The 8,635-nt window shown below is 47.3% G+C and overlaps 1 pseudogene; it reads left to right on the forward strand.

Moving 5' to 3' along the window:
- The first annotated feature begins 269 nt into the window (after positions 1–269).
- LOC121436746 lies at positions 270–4,904 on the forward strand (annotated as a pseudogene).
- The last annotated feature ends 3,731 nt before the right edge of the window (positions 4,905–8,635 follow it).

The raw sequence follows: 8,635 nt of genomic DNA on the forward strand, positions 1-8,635 counted from the left end.
TTCTGAGTGAGGTGAGCTGGATTCAGCTATCTGGAGCACATCCTGGCACTTATCTCAGCCGGGTCTCCCTGACTCTCTAGAGGCAGTATGACACCCTGCAGAGTGGAGCAGCAGGTTCTGTTATCAGGCACTCCTCTCCTTGGGGCAGGAAAGGCCAGACCAAGGACCTCTCCCCAGTTGCCTCTGGAAGACCTCTGTGGGGCATCTGCAGCCTCAACATCATCCAGGTCCAGATTTTATTTTCTTTCTGTGAAAAAAGCATAAACATATCATCGACCCCAAATATATATAGGTCGGGTTTTTTCATAATGCATTGTAAGGGCTTTTTCCACCTTGCCCTAGCAAAGGTCAGCTTGGTTTTATCATGTCAGATCCGTTTGCATCAGGATCTGCTTACAACTTTTATGATTTGCTTTGAAGGACCCTTGTTATGCTCCACAATTTTTTTTATTAGCCCTATATGCAGTTCTTCCATTGGAAGAGCCATTTGTAAAATTTAGCATAAAAGGCACGCCCGCAAGGGACCCAAGGAGCTAGTGGCAGCGGGGGAGGCCATGTGGACCAAGGCGCTGAGGGCAGCAGGCCTTGGCGCCCCAGGCCCCCCCCCCCTGCCGCCGCCATGGGCATCAGCAATATGCGCCCAGGAACCCGCCTGCGGGGAGGATCAAGGCAGAGGGTTCAAAGGCTGGGGAAGTTCTTGGAAGGCGGCCACTTGGGAGATCTGTTCCTTCTCGAGAGTCTAATCCAGCACTGCCCTTGGGAAGGAGCTCCCCAAGGAACCCCCACAACCTCATGCTGGAGGCAAGAGTGGACATGCTCGGCTCCAGTATGATCATCAATGGCCCGGCTGCAGACCTCGGTGCTAAAGAGGCCAGCAGGCCCTCGAAGAAGCAGCCTGGCAGCGTCCAGAACCCCGGGCCATCCACCGGAGACCGAGCCCCTCAGCATAAAGGACAAGATATCCAAGTGGGAAGGCAAGAAGGAGCCACCTACTCCTGAGCCTGCCAGGCCAACGGAGGGCCAAGAGAACTACTTGCCACCCTGCGGGGTAGAGCGGAGAGGCAGCGAGGTCACCAGAACAAAGAATGGGTTGAGGCTTGAAACAGAGAGCTTGGAAAATGACAGCAGAAGGACAGCAAAGACCACGTGTCAGGACACAGACCGGTGGCCAGGCCTGAGGCAGAGTGATGGGCAGCCGGAGCCCAGCCAGCGCCGAGGTGTCGAGCTGAAGCCCAGTGACTTGCGTTTTCAGAGTGACCACCTCTCCGCGCTCAAACAGGTCAGGAGACTGGAGAAGGCCTTGAAGGATGGCTCTGCTGGTTTGAACCCCCAGTTGCTGGGGACTTGTTATTCCCCACACTGTCTGCCTGACAAAGCAGAAGAGGACCAGCACATTCCCGAGAGTCCTGGAAGTGGGGGTGCTTTTGCAGCTGGCCGCAAGGCCCACCCCTTGGAGGACAAGGAGCCAGGCCCTGAGGCTTCAGAGAAGTGTAAAGGCCAGGAGAGTGTATACCCGGGCTCCAGGCAGTGTCCCCGAAGCCTTTCATCAACCCCCTTCCCAAGCCCCGCAGAACGTTCAAACATGCAGGAGAAGGGGACAAGGACAGCAGTCCTGGGAGCTCAGGCATTGGCTTCAGGAAAGAGAAGAGAAACCTGCCTCCCCTGCCCACTTTACCTCCCCCTCCCCCACCGCTACCCTCCTCCCCGCCTCCTACTTCTGTGAATAGAAGACTGTGGACTGGGAAGCAGAGACCCAGTGCTGACCACAGGAAGTCCTATGAGTTTGAAGACCTACTGCAGTCCTCCTCTGAGAGCAGCAGGGTGGACTGGTACGCACAGACCAAGCTGGGACTCACATGCACTTTATCGGAGAACGTCTACGAAGACATTCTAGATCCACCTATGAAGGAAAATCCGTATGAGGACATCGAGCTACATGGCCGCTGCCTGGGCAAGAAGTGTGTCTTGACTTTCCCTGGATCTCCCACCTCTTCCATCCCGGACACTTTCACCAAGCAATCCTTGTCCAAGTCTGCATTTTTCAGGCAAAATTCAGAGAGAAGAAACTTCAAACTGCTGGACACCCAGAAGCTGAGTCGGGAGGGAGCTGGGTCCCCAGTGAGAGCCAGCCCCCCCCTAAACAGCTAGCAACCCGGATGACACTTTCTTTAACCTCGGAGACCTACAGAATGGCAGGAAGAAGAAAAAGATCCCCAGGCTGGTATTGCGGATCAATGCCTTTTATGAGGCCCGGAGAGGAAAGAAACGGGTGAAGAGGCTATCCCAGTCCACGGAGAGCAACTCAGGAAAAGTGACAGACAAGAACAGCGAGTCTGACAGCGACACCGAGGAGAAGCTGAAAGCCCACAGCCAGCGCCTGGTCAATGTGAAGTCCCGCCTGAAGCAGGCCCCTCGCTACTCCACGCTTGACCGGGATCTCAGCGAGTACCAGTAGAGGCAACTCTTCGAGTACTTTGTGGTCGTGTCTTTGCACAAGAAGCAGGCAGGGGCTGCCTATGTGCCAGAACTCACCCAGCAGTTTCCTCTGAAGTTAGAAAAGTCATTCAAGTTCATAAGGGAGGCTGAGGACCAGCTGAAGGCAATGCCCCAGTTCTGCTTTCCTGACGCCAAGGACTGGGCTTCCATCCAGGAGTTTACCAGTGAAACATTCTCATTTGTCTTAACTGGAGAAGACGGGAGCAGAAGGTTCGGTTATTGCCAAAGATTGCTGCCTGGAGGCAAAGGGAAGAGGCTTCCTGAAGTTTATTGCATTGTGAGCCATCTGGGATGTTTCAGCCTCTTTTCAAAGTTCTTGGATGAGGTGGAAAAGAGAAGAGGCATTTCCCCTGCTCTGGTGCAGCCCCTCATGAGGAGCATCATGGAAGCCCCTTTCCCAGTCCTGGGCAAAATCATCGTTGTCAAGAACTTCCTGCCAAGCTCGGGGACTGTTGTGATTGAGCTGTGTTGGCCCCTGGACTCCCGGCTGGAGCACGTGGATTTTGAGTCTCTGTTCTCCTCCCTCAGCGTCTGGCACCTCATCAGTGATTTTGCCTCCCTGCTCCTGGAAAGGAGGGTCATCTTCATTGCGGACAAACTCAGCACGCTGTCCAAGTGCTGCCATGCCGTGGTGGCGCTCATCTACCCCTTCAGCTGGCAGCACACCTACATCCCAGTGCTGCCACCCGCCACGATTGACATAGTGTGCTCACCCACGCCCTTCCTCATCGGGCTGCTCTCCAGCTCACTGCCGCTGCTCAGGGAGCTGCCACTGGAAGAGGTCCTTGTGGTCCATCTCATCAATGATCGGTTCCTCAGACAGATGGAGGACGAGGATTCCATTCTGCCCCGGAAGCTTCAGGTAGCCCTGGAACACATTCTGGAGCAGAGGAATGACCTGGCCTGTGACTAGGATGGAGGCCCACTGGACTGCGTGCATGGCCCTGAGTTCAGCCCCTTGAATGCGGTGGCGTCTGAAGCCTTTGTCCGATTCTTCGTGGAGATTGTGGGCCACTATTCCTCGTTCCTGACCTCGGACGAGGAGAGGAGCCTGCAGCGAGAGGCCTTCAGAAAAGCTGTCTCCTCCAAGAGCCTGCGCCGCTTCCTGCAGGTCTTCATGGAGACCCAGACTTTCCGTGGCTTCATCCAGGAGCGGGAACTACGCAGGCAGGATGCCAAAGGTCTGTTTGAGGTCCGAGCCCAGGAATACCTCGAAACCTTGCCCAGCGGAGAACACAGCGGAGTCAATAAGTTCCTAAAGGGTCTGGGCAATAAAATGAAGTTTCTCCACAAGTAATAACCCTCATCTTGGTTCAAGGGAAGACCTCCTCCACTGGGACCACACATTTCCAACAGAGGTCTGAGAGGCTGTGGGCTGAAGGCAGTCCCTAGCCCCAGCTCCTCCTAGAACGGGGCCTGCGAGCTGGGCACGTGGCAGGTGCTCAGGACAGCCCTGGAAGGGACCTGCCAACATGCAGCTGTTGTTACTGTGGTCGGTTCTGGGATCTTTATATCTAGGTATTAAAAGAGATTAAAAGAGAAGGAGAAGAAAGGCGTTTGGGTCTTCATTCTGTCTTGCCAGGGCTAAGAAAACTCCCTCCTGCCCTACCTCATCTCTTCTGGGTCAGCTGTTGACAGCTGTGGAGCCAGGAGGAGGGAGGAGATAGGTAGAGTGGCTGCCACCACCCATCCAGGTTCTTGTGGACTGCTCTATGACGCCACCTGGTGGCAGAGACCGTGAGCTTCGCTGTTCTTGACTGGGGTTTTTTGCCCCTTAGAAGGAAGTCCCGTAGACCTGTTCTTGCCCTAATACCACACATAAAAAGAGGAAAACTTGTTAATTGTTAATAAAATATTCTTAGGGTCCTGAAATGGATATCTCCTGTGGCCTAACCGTGACACTTAGACCTCTGCTGTGAACCTATTCCTCATAGCTGACAGACCTTTCAGGCTTCTGTAGTTGGTTCTCTTATTGAGAGGGAAGAGCTGGACAAGGTCACAGTCAGATGACCTGTGTGGGACAGTGGGAGTCTGTGAGTCCTGTGTGTACACAGGAAGGGTCTCAGGCTGGCCTCGGACTACCACCCCAATACTGTGGACACCCAATGGATTGTATGAGAAAGTAACTTCTAGCCCACATGGCCTGGAGTGGGGCGGGAGTAGTGGGAGGGGGTGTGGCTGAGGCGTTGGGGGAAGCCTGAGTGAGAATGTGAGCATGGGGGCTCACACAAGTGCCTCGGTTTAGTTAACTTTCATGATAGCAATGCTCTGTGTATTTTTATACTGCCCCTAAGTGATCACTTTTAGGATTTTGGAATATACAGTCTTTTCTAACTTATTTTCTATTATACTGTTTTACTTAAGAACTCCAAGTGAATGAATAAACAAATATCTTTATCAACATTCCTAGTGAGTGTATAATATTCTATAATATTATGAATGTTTTTGTATTTGATATAAGCATAAAAACAAAAATAAATTTGGGGAAATGTGCTAAAAATTAGCATAAAATCCTTTAAGGGATTTTTTGCTATAACATTAGCAAAATACAGTTGTGTGAATTGTAGCAATGATCTGGGAAAAGATTATTGTTTTTGCCTTTGAATTGAGCAAAGACAATTGTCCAGGAATCAGGCTTAAAATTATCAATGAATCTATTGTTTAGTATAAGAAACACTGATCATAGTCAATATTCTGTCAAACAATTTTTCAGCTTTTATCCTGTCCTTTTGTATCAGACAGGCTACTGTTTTAAATTAAGAGTTTAATATCTTAACTGGCAAAACTGGGAAGGTTTAGCCACAAACAGCATTTTTTTATAAAACTGTTGTAGAATAAGTTTGTACTTAATATACACACTTGCCATAGCTGAATTATAATTAATATACTGTATTTGTTGATTATTGCATACTTTACCTTTTGATTTATATTTTACCTGCTTGAGTATCTGTTAGGCAGCTTGCTTAAGCTTTCTATTGAAAACTGTTTTTTTTGTAAGAATTTTATCTATTGGCTCAAGGTCCCTCATAAGACTATTATAACTAGAGCTTTAACCATTGGACATCCAACCAAAAGTTTGCAAGCTATCCTCCTCTTAAGTTTTAAGTCTGCCTTACAGATAGGAAAATGGAAAAAGGAAGCATTTTAACTAATAATGCTGGCCTCATTAGACACCAACATGTAGAAGAATGAAAATAGATCCATATTCATCTCCATGTACAAAACTTAAGTTTAAATGAGCCAAAGGCCTCAGCATATAAAAATTATGTTGAACCTCACAGAGAAAAAAATTTTTGAAGTACACTTTGCCACATCTCAAACACAGCCTCAGTGGCACAAACATTGTGAGAAACCATAAACTAGATCTCTTGAATTGAGAAACTTTTGTATAACAAGGCTATAGAGTGGGAAAAGATCTTTACTTACCATAAATCCCTTTCAAAAATATATGAAGAACTCAGGAAATTAGTTATTAAAAATTAATCCAATAAGAATATTTGTTACAGACCTAATCTGAAAACTCTCAGACGAACTTAAAAATGAGAGACACCTAAAAAATGTTTAAGCAGAACATTCTTTAGCCCTCAGAGAAATGCAAACCAAAACTCTGAGATTTTATTTTATCCTTGCAAAAATGACCAAGATTAAAAATTACTGCTAACAATTTATGCTTAAGAAAATGTGGGTAGGGAAAAAACTCCATTGCTGGAAGTGCAAACTGACAGTCACCTTTGGATCACACATAGTATTGAAAAACCTGGATAAACCAGACTCCCTCATCAGGAAGAGAAGGATCAAAAATCCAGGACTAGCCTGTTCAGCGACCCTGTACCAGGAACTGTCTGAAGACAAAGCCAGACCTTTACCTCGAAAAACGTGTTTTCCAGCTGCAATTATCACAGTACTGTTTTAGGAACTAGCGGATTATGACCCTGGGAGTGGTCCCAAGGCAGGCAGCTGTCCTCCTGCGACCACCACTGTATTTTTGGAATTTATGACCCTCCTGGACCACTGGGCTGTGGCCCCTTTTCAAAAATTTTCTCTTTAGGTCACTAGAGGCTGAACTCCTCCCCCCACCCCCCCCCAACTAAAGCCACGTGCACTACCTCAGCAAGGATGGCCTCCAGCGAGCCATGGGGAGACCTGAGTGAGAGTCTCCCCAGCACTGGGGGACCCCCATTATGTCTATTTTTTTAAAATTAGGCAAATATTTACCTCAAAACTTAGCAATAACCCTTTTGGGCCTAAATACAAAGTTGTTTAACCATAAGACCATGGGCTCAGACTTGCTTACAGCAGAGTTACTTATCATAGCCAGAATCTGAAAATAACCCAAATGTACCTCTTTTACACCTAGGATAAATGAGACATCATCCTTTTAAGTATCCATGAATACCACAAAATATCTTGGAATAACTTTAAGCAAGCAGGACAGAAGTTTGAGTCCCGTAATCTCTGCGTGTGAAGGCAGAAATGTTTTTTATTTTTAACCATTATCACTTGGTAGAGTATAACTCCTGCCCTTGATAAATTTAGTGAGAGGCTGGAGTCTCAGCAGTTTAGCCTGGAGCAACACCTGTCAGCAGGAAAGAACCTCAAGCTGAAACAATACGACTCCCACCCAAGAGCGGGCTGTACAAATGGAAAAACTTGTATGAGAATTTTAAATCTTGAGAGATCCCCTACTTTCTTGGGAAAGCAGAAGAAACACAGCAAAAATGACAATTTTACTGAAAGCAATCTACAGATTCAGTGTAAATGTCCATTAAAAATTATAGCAACGGGCTGGAGAGATGGCTCAGTGGTTAAGAGCACCGGCTGCTCTCCCAGAGGTCATGAGTTCAATTCCCAGCAACCACATGGTGGCTCACAACCATCTGTAATGAGATCTGGTGCCCTCTTCTAGTGTGTGGGCATACATGGAGGCAGAATGTTGTATACACAATAAATAAATAAATTAAAAAAAATTATAGCAACATTTTTCACAGAACTCACATACAGATTTTAATGTAAATGTTCATTAAAATTATAGCAAAACTTTTCACGGAACTCGAAAGAACAAACCTCAACTTTATGAGAAAGAAATGAAAACTCAGGATAGCCTAAACAATTTTAAAAATTTTCTGAATGTATTACAATCTTTGATTTTAAAACTTTTTTACAGAAACACAGTACTGAAATTAATCTACCTTAGATATAAACTTAGACACCTACAAACTAAAGATTTTTGACCAAGAAACAAGATTTTTAAAAATGGAAAAGAAGCATATTTACTGTCCTAAATGAAGCTGCAGCTTTTTGAGTCTAGATTCCTTTATAGCAAACCTGCCTGTCAGCTTTTGCTCCATATGGCAGGGGGTTAAAGACATAGGCTCTCTAGCCCTAGCAGCCAGCCTGCTTGGCAGGCATAGCCGTGTGGATTGTACCCTAACTTATCGCACCTCGAGGGACTCCCTTTTGAGTCCGCAAGCAAACACATAAAGCAAACACATAAATCTCTCTTTTTGACTCTTACTCCTCTCTCCCTGATTGATTGATTTTTTTTTTTTTTTGAGACAGGGTTTCTCTCTGGCTTTGGAGCCTGTCCTGGAACTCGCTCTGTAGACCAGGCTAGTCTCGAACTCACAGAGATCCGCCTGCCTCTGCCTCCCGAGTGCTGGGATTAAAGGCGTGCGCAAATTCCTGTATGAATTTCTCTTCCTTTGAAAGTCCCATATCTTTTTGGACGACAGTGATCCTGCGCCTACCTCATTCTGCAGATGTGTCTGAGTTCTACAGCCACAGAATCTTCTTTTTTCTTCTTGTTGTTGTCCCGGGACCGCGCATCTTCATCCAATAGTTGGCCGTGCTCCAAGTCACTGGTTCGGGCGCCACTGTAAACCGCTTTGGGTGGGTTACTCAGTCTAGGGTCTGTAACCCACCTGGCAGTTCAGCTATTCCAGGGTCCCGGAGAGGCACTATCTGGAAGATATGGGGGGAAAGAGGAAGAAGGCTAGGTAGATTTGTCGAAGCCTGCGCTTATTAGAGACAGGTTTACAGTTTATATAAGGTAAGGAATTGGGGGGGGGGCACAGGGGCCTGGACTCTTGTCGCATGGTTCACGTAGTTCACGTTGGTCACTAGGCCAGGAGGTTACATT

This window comes from Microtus oregoni, unplaced genomic scaffold (genome assembly GCF_018167655.1).
Source record: "Microtus oregoni isolate MIOR12 unplaced genomic scaffold, Mior012 000050F_003, whole genome shotgun sequence".
Taxonomy (NCBI): domain Eukaryota; kingdom Metazoa; phylum Chordata; class Mammalia; order Rodentia; family Cricetidae; genus Microtus; species Microtus oregoni.